Raw genomic sequence first — 13,785 nt, forward strand, 5'->3', positions numbered from 1 at the left:
CTTGGTTAAGCCCACCAAACTGGCCTCATTTTAACGTAATCACATCTCTAAAGGTCTGTTTCCAAATGCAATCATAATCTGTGGTACCAGATGTGAGTGCTTCAACCTATGAATTTGGGGAGGACACAATTCAGCACTTAACAATTGGGTTTAGTCCAAAAGGCAAAACCCATGAGATATTTTAAGCAGAAAAGCATTTAAAGAAGGGAATTAGAAACTTATATAAATGTTGGAATAGAAAAAAAAAAGGTAAGGAAGCTGCTGCTGCCTTGAAGAAACCCATAGTGCAGAAATCAGAACTCCAAGCAGTCACTGATGGGTTTGGCTTCATGTAGCAATGAAGTCTATGGATAATGCCCAGATGTAGCTGCATGAAAGCCTTCATCTGTCTTCTGCCAAAGTCCTACACACTGCCCAGCTGCTTCTGAACAGATAATTGTTTTCCTTCTCTCTCCCTTTCAAACTTTGGGCAAACACTTATTATTGGCTGAATCTAACACAACCCCACTGGAAAGCGATTCCAGAATTTAGTTCTGAGGATCTTCCCTCAACCTGCAGAGAAGATTATAGAATAGGGTGGAAATTATGATGAATTGGTAACCATTAACTGTAGAGGCTAAGCCACCAAAGAATAGTCTTCATCCATCTACTAACGCATCCATTCAAGATCTATATTCCAAACATTGTGCTAAGTGCTCAGGCAGATTGAGGCCAAGATGACCATGATTTTTACTATTGCCAGTCACCATTGAAACTGTACTCAAGATTTCTTTATTTTCTACCACAAACCTATGAAGTAATAACAGATGAGGAATCTGAGGAGTGGAAAGGTTGAGTATCTCGCCCAAGATCATGCAGCTAGAAAATAGAAAATCTGAGATAAGAACCCAAGCAAACGACTCCAACAGAAAACCATGCTCCATCTTTGAAAGACAATCCTTACCCCTTGAATTTATAATCTTGCAGGGGAGATATATGGAGCCAATAATTTCACAAATAATTCTCAGCAGATGACCTTGACTCTGTTTTTATAAGACAGTAGGTATGAATGGGCACAAATTACTTCAATGCCTTATGGGCCAGGGTTCTGTAGAGAACCTGTATATAATATATATATATATATAGATAGAGAGAGAGAGAGAGAGAGAGAGAGAGTTGGACCAAAATCTGTAGTCAGCAAGCTGAGACCCAGGACAGCTGATTTTTCAGTTCTAGTTTAAAAACTGGCAGACCCAGATCTAAGAGCTGATGTTTCAGTTCAACCCAGAAGGCAGGAAAGGACTGAAGTTCCAAGTCAAGAAAGTCAGGCAAGAAGAGCTCCTTCTTACTCAGGGACAGTCAGGCTTTTTGTACTATTCAGGGCTTCAATTGATTAGATGAGGCCCACCAACACTGGGAAGGGCAGTTTGCTTTACTCAGCCTACGATTCAAATGTTAATCTCATCCAGAAACACTCTCAGAGACATATTCAGAATAATGTTTGACCAAATGTCTGCCACCCATGTCCCAGACAAATTGATGCATAAAATTAATCATCACAAGTGTCTTTCCTATTCCTACCTCCAAAATTATGTATATCTCCCTTTACCCTAGCACATGTTAAAAAACAAAATTTAACTTAGTTTTAGATCTTATTGGCTTTATTCAGAGACTCATGAATTGGGCAGCATCCTATCTAGGCAGATAGAAAGGAGCTCTATAAAAGTGTTTATAGGCAGAAGGGAGCAGGGAAAAGGAAGTTATACTAGGCAGAAAGTAGATTAGTTATTAAAAGGTTACTTCCCTTTAGGGGATGGCTGGGGTCTGTCAGGCTCCTCACTACCTCATTAACATCAATCAGGCTATTCCTGACTGATGTTTAAGATTCCATTATAATTACTACCTGAAATTGTAATTAAGTCTTATTTGGTGATGTGGGGCTTAGCATCAGTGATTCTATTTTGTACTTGTGGGCTTGTTTTTAACATATTCTTGGTTTTCACCAATGTTCTCAATGGCTCTCTTGCCCAGCTGAGGCATACATTCATTCAGATTTCTCCTGGTTGCAGAGAAAAAAATTATAGTGCAATCTTGGCTTTGCATCTAACTAATGCTCTCTTCTCTCTCTCTCCCTCCCTCTCTCTTTCCCTTTTTTTCTTTTTTCTCTCTTACATATGCTTCCCCAGTTTCTTATCCTTCAATCTTCCTTCAACCTGGCTTTGAAGAATCTAAAAACTTAATGTATTAGAAATTATGGATCTGGCTCAAGAGAGCACAGAAAAACCCAAAGCTTTAAATGGAAGAGTTATAACTAGAATGTCTACAGGCCAGACAGGAAAGTAATGAATGAATTGTGTAGGCATGGGAAATAAGAATTAGTGGGGCCTGTGGCAAACTTAAGACAACATGCTGCATGTTATATATATATATATATTGAGATAAATATGAATTATCAATAATTAATGTATTATTTAGAATAGAAAAATACTAAAAATATAAAATGTATCTGAGAACTCTTTTTTGAAATAATATAGATAATGGCCATGAACATAAACAAGCAGAAATGTACAATGTTAAAAAAGGAAATTGGGGAGTATGATATTGTGATTTATAATAATTAAATATATATTTATCATTAATTTCTGGTACATTAATTTCTGGTACAGAGCTCCTAAAACCCTTGGAATTTCCTGAGCAACAAGATCATCTCTTATTATAATATTTAGTCTTTTACCTTCAGACCCATAAAGTGAAATATGTGTCTTATTACTCTTAACAAGCTCCTTTCCACCACACCTGAGTCTATGTTAATGCGGTGACTGTTGGAAAACACCTAGAATCGTGGCCTGGTTGCCAGGAAAAACAACCATAAACAGAGGGGAGGAAGTTTTATTTCCACCCTCTGATTTCCAGGGAGGGGAGAATGGGCTAGAGATTCAATCAATGGCCAATGATTTAATCAATCATGTCTATGTAAGAAAGCCTCCATAAAAACTCCGAAAGGAGGGGGTTTGGAGAACTTTCAGATTGATTAACATGTAAAGGCTTTGGGAGAGTGATGTGCCTAGAGAGGGCGTGGAAGCTCTCCACTACTTGTCTCACACCTTGTCCTGTGCATCTCTTCAGTCCAGGTGTTCCTAAATTATACTCTTTTATAATAAACCAGTAATCTAGTGAGGGAAATGTTTATCTGGGTTCTGTGAGCTGCTCTAGTAAGTTCAAACCCAAGGAGTTTGTTGGAACCTCTGATCTATAGCTGGTTGGTCAGAAGGACAAATACTAATGTGAGCTTTTGACTAGTGTGTGTGTCAGGGCGGGGGAGAAGTCCTGCAGGACTGACCCTTAACTTGCAGGATATGAAGCCATCTCCAAGTGGATAGGGTGAGGATTGAGCTGAATTGTAGGACTCCCAATTGCTGTCAGAGAATCATTTGTTGGTACGGAAAGCTCCCTCACCCACCACATACTGTAATTAGCAGCAGAGCCTCTTTAGTTAGATAATCAGGGGAAATAGCTATAAGAAAATGTTACCTAATTTTATGCAAGTAAATGTAGAAACCTGAATGAATGAGATTATTTTGTTTAAATGAAAATTAATAAAATTTATCACAGAAGATACAGCAAAGTAAACCCCAGTGTGTCTACCTGACTGGGGAAAGGGACGCCTAGAAAGCTGGTCCAACATTATATCTGGGTGTGTCTACTTGCTGTTAACAAGTAGCATTTGAATAGGTAGATGGAGTAATGAAAACCTACCCTCATCAATGCAGGTGGGCATCATCTAATCCATTGAGGGTCTGACTAGAACAAAAATGCAGAGGAAGGACAAATGTGCTTTAGCTGGAATATGTAACTTCTGCCTTTGGATATCTATGCTCCTGGTTCTTAGGCTATGGAACTTCTACCAGGACTTATGCCATGGGCCCCCTGGTTCACATGCCTTTGGGTTTGGACGAAAATTACACCCCTGGCTTCCCTGGGCCTCCAGCCTGCAGACAGCAGATACTGGGACCTCTCAACCTCCATAACTGCATCAACTGATTCCTCTCAATAAACCTTTATCTACCCATATATATCCTATTGGTTTTGTTTTTATGGAGAACACTATTAATATACCCAATCATCATGGAAGAAATTGAGAAAGTAACCAAAGACTTAACCCCACAAGAAAACTCCAGATCTAGGTGCTGTCACATAATCATAAAGAGATCATTCCAATACCATTTAAACTGCTATAGCGCCCTGAGAGAAAAGAAAGTTCCCACTTTTTTAATGAAGTAAATATGTCATTGATACCAAAACTGAACAAAATGCACTTCCAAAACATCCAAAATAACAAAAACACAAACCAATTTCACTCAGGAATAGCTGTGGAAAAGTCACAAATAAAATGGCAAATATAATTTGGCATACATTTTGAAAATTAAACTATAACCAAGTTTCTTCAAGATCCCAAATGGTTTGTTACTAATAGCTGTTAACACAAGTGCCCATATCAAAAAGTCAAAGGAGAAAAACAATGTATTATTATTCCCATAGATGACCAAGAGCCATTTGGTATAATATAGCATTCATTCTTGATTTTTCTATTCTTTTAAGAAAATCAGAAGATATTCTTCCTTAAATTGATCAAAGAATTTATGTATATATAAACAGCACTTCTTTAACAAATGTTCAAATAAATTTAATTTTTTAATAAAAGATTTTATTTGAGAGAGAGAGTGCAGAGCAAGAGCAAGAGCGAGGAAAGAGCACAAGGTGGAGGGGAGGTACAGAGGGAGAGGCAGAAGCAGGCTCCCCCCTGAGCAGGGAGCCCGATGCCGTGCTGACCCCAGGACCCTGGGATCATGACCTGAGCTGAAGGGGGACACTTAACCAATTGAGTCACCGAGGCGACCCTAAATAAACAACATTTAAGTTATGCTCACCTTATTTTTTTAAAGATTTTATTTATTTATTCATGAGAGACAGAGAGAGAGAGAGAGAGAGAGAGAGAGAGAGAGAGAGAGGCAGAGACACAGGCAGAGGGAGAAGCAGGCTCTATGCAGGGAGCCCGACGTAGGACTCGATCCCGGGTCTCCAGATCAGGCCCTGGGCTGAAGGTGGTGCTAAACCGCTAAGCCATCTGGGCTGCCCATATTATGATCATTTTAGCACAGCTTTTGCAATAATTTGCCATAATAGAGTAAACCTTACCTTTGCATACCACACACAACTGAGTTGTTACGTGTAAGGTAATATCAGTTATGGAGTGTTTATGAATCCTGTCATGTAATAGGTTCAAAATTAATACATTCATTAAATAAGTTATTTCTTTTAAATCATGAGAAAAGCAGGAATGAATGTGCAACAGAGGACTCTTATCACATAATACAATTAGAAAGAATTTACTTTTAAGATGTAGTTCACAAATGAATTTGCAATTTTAGCCCAAATTTGTACTTCATAGGAAATAATTTTTATTTTGTGTTTTGCAATTTTTTTAAAAAATGAGTTTTTAAAAAATGGATTAAAACACTAAAGAGAGGACATGTGCCCCTCATGACAAAATTCATCTTGCTTAATGATGAACACTGAGAGCATTCCTATTTTAAAGCTGTGAACAAAACAGAAATGCTTTATTTTTTTCTATAACTATACAGGATAGATCATGAGTATTAATCAGTGCAAATAAAAAACCCCAAAGAAAGAAAGCATAACAATTAGAAAACAAGAGGCAACCATTATCAATAGAGGTAGGTGATATGTTTGTGAACCAGGAAAATTTAGCTCAAGCTCGTCTGGGTGGTCTGGGCCACTGGAGCACTTCCTCCAAGCAGTCATTATTATTTGAGGGGTAATCTTGGTTTCCATCCAGGATATTATGTCCATCCTGTGGGAGTCTTTTGCCTAAGTTAAGAGTAAGCAGAAAAGAAGAGCTTACAGAAAAATGTGAGACAAAAGTAAATGGGTACAAGCCAGGTCTTGGGGTCTAGCTGGTGACATAAGCAATGAAATAAAATGGAGAATCCAGAAAGAGAAATTGATCCAAATTAAAAAGAAATTTGCCATACAATAAATGTAACCTTTCAAATTAACCATAAAAGGGTGGACCATTCTACGTAGTGTTAGGTCAAATGTTTAGTTATTTGGAGGAAGAAATAAAACTAAACCCTTATTTATTTCTTTTATTAAAACAAATTATAGATAGCTCAATTATTTAAATATAATTTTTTGAAAGTAAAAGTTATAAAGAAAGCAAAGGCAAATTGTTTACTACCTTCAATGAGGAAGATCTTCTTAGACAAACAAAAACAGAAGCCTGGGTGGGAAAAAAACAAAAACAAAACCCATACATTTGACTATCTAAGAATTTAACATTTCCACAAGGAAAAAATAAAAATAAAATCAAGAGATAAATGGAAAATTATTAATTTACTGATTATAGGAAGAGTTTGCATATGTCAACAACTAACATAAATAGCCCACTATCACCTATAATTAGACATCATAAATTAAATCATTAAGATATTATTTTTAAACGAATCAATTTGGAAACAATTACAATTTTCATAAGACCAAGTATTAGCCCAAGTGTGGTAAAATGGGTAACGAATACCAGTGAGAATGAAAAATGTCTTCCAGAATTAAATGTGTACAAATTCCTTGACTCCACAGTTCTACTTTAAAGGATTTATTGATAGTCTCCATGTAGAAGGAAAATATTTTACCTTTTTAAAATAATAGTTGAGAAAACTGAAGACAAATTTTATATCCATAATAAGATGCATAATGGGAACAGTATGTAGCTGTTGCCTTCAAGTATGTCTATGTGAATAAGTATGAATAGGTAAGGTCCAAAGGAGGGGGGCATAATATGCCCACATCTATGTAAAACTTAATTTATAGGTGTTGTTGTAAATCTGTAATGATTGTTCTCCAAGTCTGTAGGTAAGGAAGACTAACCTAGTACTATGTAGCCTCTGGTTGTGTTTACTTTCATTCTTCTTTTTTAAAAAAATCACATACTTCTTGAAAGACAGGAGTAAGGGTCCAGTTATTACATAGATGATTAAGCCCAAATGGAGATAGATACTGGAAAATGAGCTAGTGTTAAAATAACAACAAAACAACCAAAACTTAAGTAATTTTAAACAAATGGGGAGGTGAATTAAAAATGGAAATGTTGATACTCAAAATGAGGGAAAATCCCTTGTATGATTTGTATAAAAAAATTTAAGCTACTTATAAATATAAAATAAAAAATCTAGCAGTTTTACCTTTCACTTCAATATAGATACAATGTATACAGACTTTATTACATTCCTGGTGAGCCCTCTATAAATAAGTGGTTCTTAGGATTTCGTGTCCATCATTGTACATAAAAAAAAAAAAAAAAAAAATCTCCTCAGTCTGCCATTAGAGGGCAGCAGACGATAGGTCATTTGCCCAACAGCTCAAGGTAGTGGCTGCCACAATGAAATGGAAATCACTCAGCTCCGGAGTTTTGCAACCTAAAAAGTTGATGAACTTTTCTAGATCGCAACTTTGCCAGCAAAATGTAGAGGGGGTTGTGGACCAGAAGACTCTAAGACCTTTCCCAGGAATAGCAGGCTGTGATTTAACTCACAGTAAGTAGATTCACATGACTATAGTGACTCCTGCTCTGATAAAATGTAACCATGTTAAAGTGTAACCATTAGACAAAAACTGTTTAAAGCCCAAATCTGTCTAGATACTATTCTATTCTTTTAAAAATAGCTAACAGTTTTTGAGAGTTCTTATGAGCCAGATACTGTTTTCAGCACTTTACTTGTCTTGTTATTTATATAGCAATCCTGTTGAGGTAAATGCAGTTTGTTATTAGCATTTTGCTGATGAGCAAGGTGAGGACAGAGGCAAAATAACTTACCCACAGCTAGGAATGGCAGGGCCAGAATGTGAGAGCTCTGATACCAGAGGCCAAGTTTATAAAGCTCGGTTATGCAATGAAACTACTAGTGCAATGAAAGGCAAACCCAATGTCTAATGAAATCTTAATAATTACATCTGGCTGGCAAAGCATAGCTTTGTCCTTATAGAAAAAGACTTTCGTGGGAGCTTTTCAGGGTATATAATCACACAATTGTATCCTATACTTCCTACTTCAACAATATTTGGTTACCATAAAAACATTGTAATCTGTCCTTTGCAATGACTGTTGATCTCTGAGCTAATCTCTGCCCACCCCCAACTCCATAGCTGCTGGCAGTGTCCCATACAGCTTTGCTGCCAGCCCCACTGCAGTTCACACAGGCTGTTCACTAAATGGCTCTTCCCTGTCCCCATGGGCCATACTTCTTTATTCATTCACTCACTCATTCATTCATTCATTAGAGAGAGGGAGATTATGTTAGTGCACATGCTTGCATGCCTGTGTCAGGAGAGAGGCAGAGATGGAAGGAGAGAGAGAACCCTCAAGCCGACTCCTTGCTTTGCATAGAACCAGATACCAGGCTCCATCCCAGGACGATGAGATCATGACCTGAGCCGAAATCAAGAGTCAGGCACTTAACCTACTGAGCCACCCAAGTGCCTCCCCGTAGGCCATGCTTCTAAACCATGCATCAAGTGTGGTCTCCCTGTAAAGCTTTCCCCCTACCCTATGAGGCAGTCTAAAGTTCCCCTTCTTGTAAATCTCTACTTTGGCAACAATCTCATTGCACTGTATTTGTTTATTTTGTTTTCTTTCCCCAGTTTGATATAAGCTCTCGATATTTTCTCTCTTTTCATCTTTGTCTCCTAAGGTCTAACATAGTACTTGGGATATAGTAGATAATAATTATTCTTTGAACGAACGAATGAATGAATGAATGAATGTAGGTTTTTCAAACCTTTGCTCTGAGGTCTTTTAACCAATCTACCTATTACATAGTTGTTGGTTTTTTTTCCTGCCAGTGACCTTAATGATTCTGACTGACTTAAACATAGTTCTCTGAAAAAATAATTCTCTGACTTTATTTAAGTGTTCAATAAGTTTGCAATAACAATTCTTTTGTTTTGCTTTATCTTTTAGGTCATTATGCCCAGGTATTTTTGATGCTGAAAACTTCATTAGCAATCTCTGCCTACAAACTGGTATCCATTGTGGAGAGGCAGGATTGCAAAAACCAGTACAGTGTGGGAGAGTCCCTATATCTCTTGGGGGACGCAAACAACCAGCTAGATGGAGAAGTAGCTTCTTACCAATTTTGGAATAAGCAATTAAAGTCAGAACCACTCAACTTCCATCCAGAAACATCTTATTCAGCTTGAGGGGTCACTGGATTGAAAACATTCTTGCTGATTCTAAAACTAGATTGTTTCTCCTCACAGGTGCTCAGGATTCAAGCCAGGGATTATACTTGGTGGATAATCATTTTATGCCTTTGGGTCAGCTCTGCTAGTTTTTGTTTGTTTTAAACTTGTCTTTGCATCAGGTTCCATTAAAGCTGTGGTACTTTAGGTGAAATGTCTTTCTAAAATGGATGTCCTTCTGTTTACAAAGATATTTGGAATCAATGTCTTCAATGTACTTCAACCTCCCACACTTCTATAAGTAGCAATCTCCCTCACTGACCTACATTTTTGATAGCATCCTATCTCATCGCAGTTCTTCTATCTCTCTGAGACATGAAGTTCTCCCTCCTTGACTATAAATATGCTTATACTTTTTCTAGCTTAATTAAAAAAAAGACTTCACTAGAATCTGCCATGCCCCCCAAAATACATTCCCTCTCAGGCACTCATGCTCTTTCTCTTTGTCTCTGTCTTTTCAAACTAAAATGTTCAACTAACATTCCTAGAAAGGTGGAGAAGAGCCTGGAGAAATGTATAAGCACAGCAGGGAAGATAGAATATGCAAAGCATATGCAGGGAGTGTGAATAGCCGGGTTTCCCTGACAGAGAAGTTTTGGTGAATAGTGAAGTAAATCTGAAAAGATTTTTTTTTAGTTAAATTACAGAAGGTCTTGAATGCCAAGCTGTGAAGTTTGGATGTTATGTGGTTGGTCATTTATAACTACAGCAGTTATTTGATCTGGAAAGTGCTGGGTAGAATGAGGTTAGGGGTACAGACAGGAGACATTAGAATGTGGTCTAGGAATGAGGTCCTTACACACTGGAAAGAAAAAGAGATACTGATCGTGTTATCAGGATTAAACATTTTGAAAATAAAGTTATTGGAAATAGAATATAGTTTACCAAGGTCAAGGTTGGTTAAAATAAAGCTGACAGTAGTCTTTAAAAATGTGTTTATATGTGTGTTTATAAATGTGTTCATACAAAAATGTGTTTACATATAGCTGAGAATTTTAAATGAGTGTTACTAGTATGTGGAGTAAAATGTTATTCAGTGAAGGAGAAATGCACATACAAACACGTATATACATAACTAATGCTTTGGAAAAAAAACTAAGAGGGATTAAGAAGTATAGGTTGGTCTTCTGTGCTGTGCTATGTGTGTGTGTGTGTGTGTGTGTATGTGTGTGTGTATGTGAGACAGAGAGAGAGAGAGAGAGAGAGAGAGAGATTGAGAGAGAGAGATGTGGCCTGCATCCTTCTCTCCCTCTAACTGAGGGTCCCATCTCTGAAGTCCTTCACTGGCCACTTGCTAACCACTCCCACGGCCCCAGCTACCAATAGTCTGGGCGCTGGGGGGCCACCTCTCTGCCATGCCCTCAAAATGAGTCCTCCAGCAACTCAAAGCCAGTCACCTTTTCTTGTCCACTGGCTCTTGTGTATTCTTGCCCTGTTAATATTTAAAAATTCAGGGCCTGCTAGAGCAGAGCTGTTTCTTCCCTTTGCTCTGCCACCAGAGAGCGCTTTAGAACTCCCAGGTCAACCTCCCCAACTCTGAGGACTTGCGCTTATTTTTGCAAGTGGCTTCCCTGAAGCTCCACATGCTTAGCTGGGGAGTGAAAGAGGAATTCACAGGACATCAGCAGTCTCTGCAAAGTAGTCCACATCAACAGGCCTGGCTTTTCCCCTACTTTCTCCCGGTTAGATTCTTGCAAAGTAAGTGATGAGCTGGAGCTGCCAAACTGGTTTCACAAACAGCCTGTCTTGCAAAGACGGTAGTCAAACACCTATAGTTGTTGACCTTTGGGCTCTGAAAGCTCTAAACTGAGTCAGGAGGAAATTTAGCATCTGACACACATACACACACACACACACACACACACATACACATACACACACACACACTTTCATGTGTTCACACATTCTCACACACCCATGGAGAAAGGGCTAGGTGGACAATAGTTACCTGAGTACAAGAATTAGCTCAATCTTTTTCTCTATATTTTCTGTGTTTTCCAAGTTCTCTGCCTGGAAAATATATTTCTCTTTCAAATAACAAAATAGTAAATATTGTAAAATAAATCATAAGCAAAATAAATTGCTTATCTACTATCTGCTCCAATTTAACAAAATTCCATAGAGAAAAAATATTTTCTCTCTAATATGTCTGATGACCCATTGAAATAATTTCTTTTTTGAAACTTTGTTTTGATATTTACTTTTCAGAAATCCTTATTTATTTATGTAACAAAATCAGTAAAAATATTTATATACTTTTAGTTATTATACATTGAAAAGGAGACCCTACAATTGGGATGATTTCCCATTTCAAAAAAAAATCAGTCTGGGGCTTTATATGGTATTAGGAACTGTTGTGGCTCATAAATATTTATTTAGAAAATGTGATTGATGCTTGAATGTTCTTCCTTTCCTTTAAATAATCGCAACATAAGCCCTGAATCACACGTGTGATTTAAAAACTTTGTTCCTACCCCATTTATCTCACCATAAACTGGGAGTTCTGAACTTATATTTTGGCCTCATGTATCATGTCTTATCATCTCTAGTGATATTCACAGGAAACCCTGAATTTGATCAATAACAAACTCAATAAATCAAAGAATTCAAAAATGAATTTTTGAAATAATTTTTATAAACCAAATCTGAAATATGTATGAGGAAGTTAATCTTCTTCCTTAATTATCCATTCTTCTGCCTGGAGTGAGGTCTGAGGGCAATGGTGAATCACATCCTCTCTCTCTTGTGCGTTCTTACCCAGACGGGGAAAGTTTTGGAGTTATTATCAGCTTTATTTTGGTAAGTAAAAATAAAATAGGATTAAGCATAGATTCAGAGCCCAAATTGGGCTTTCTTCTCTGACTTTTCCACATGGTTCCAGGGTGGGTGGAAAGGCTATGCCCTGATGGCTGACTTTTCATGTGGTAGCATGGCATGTGTCCTGGAAGAAATGTGTTCTGCAAATATCTGGACCTGCCAATGCATGGTGAAAAGAAAAAAAAAAGTTTTCTTCTAAAGCTGTTGATTCTTAGGAAATAGAACTCCCTCTTTGGCAAAATAAGAAATAAAGTAATAAATGCCATGCTTACTACTGAACATGTCTGAATGCTTTTTTCCATTGCTAAAAATGTAAGACTGTAGATGAAATGTGATTGGTGAATCACCTCTCACAATGTCCTTGGTGATTACTTTAATAGTGCTTCACTTAGGATTTCATATATTTTCTTCTTTTGAATTTAATGAATGGGGCTGAGTGATCATCAAAATAAACAGAGTAGATGGTGAGGATTTTGAGAGTAAGAACTCCTTCCAAGAAGAGTGCCCAACATGTTTTCATTACTGTTGTGTATTGGTTTGATATGATTTAAAATCTACTTGTTTATGACTTACATAAAGTTGTTTTAATCCATTTGTTTATGACAAATACCAAAAGAAAAAAAAGGGTTTTGTTTTTGTTTTTTTGATACAAGAAATAAGTTTTGTCAGGATGGCATCATCTCACCTGTTCTCACTGATAAGAACTCAGTTGCTAAGAGGCCCTGCTGGGGGCTTATGGATTAAAAAAAAAAAAAATCTGAAGAAGCAACTAACTGTGGCAAGGTGATATTTAGACTATAAATACCAAGGGTTTGTGAGAACTATCTGAGTATTCAGTCTGGGCAAGGTGGCTCTTTGCTGATCTAAATAACCCTCTGAAGACCTTGGAGCAATTGGCTCCTGTGTTGTAAAGGCAACTGTTTTACCAGGCGTAGCAAAAGCTGTGCAACAGCCTGGAGAAGCTTGAGCAACAAGGGGCTTTTACTTTTGCTCAGGACCTCAGCTCTCTGTGTTGGCCGAGGCATTTCACCCGGGGCCTCACTGGCATGAAGGTACACCTCAACTACATTTGGACTGAATTCCTTTTATCTCCCATAGCCTGGAATAACAGTGTGATCAATCTATCACTGATTTGGAACTTGTTGTGTCTTGATTGGCTCATTAAGAGACATTATCCTGTATGTTATTGGCTGTGAAATTCACACAGTGAACCCGTGTTAAATAAATTGTTGGCAGAGACAAGCTCAGTCTCTGAGTATTAATTTGCCTCCCAAACAAAACACTGGTCTCCCTGTTTAGCCTAGGGCCAAATGGAGTAAACAGATCATGATAGCCATGTGCTTCCCTATGGGAAGAAAATCTGGTAACTGGGCATCCATGAAACGATCTGTGAGTCCTGCAACAAATGGAAACTGATGAATAAAGGTCTTCATTGTTTCTGGCCTTCATTCCTCACCAGTGATCCAAGATTTTATTCAGGGAACCAAGATTTGGTGTTGATCCAGGGCTTTGTATTAGGAGCCAATTTGAACTAAGAGCAAATTGCTGAGGAGAGGTTCAAACGCCTCTCCTTGACCATGGAGGAAGGATGGGAGCAGAGATGCTTCTCTACAATGGCTCATGTTCTCCTTCCCCCTCAGCTGTTGCATTAACAGAGGTCAACCCATTCTTCTA

Source organism: Vulpes lagopus, chromosome 6 (genome assembly GCF_018345385.1).
Source record: "Vulpes lagopus strain Blue_001 chromosome 6, ASM1834538v1, whole genome shotgun sequence".
NCBI lineage: Eukaryota > Metazoa > Chordata > Mammalia > Carnivora > Canidae > Vulpes > Vulpes lagopus.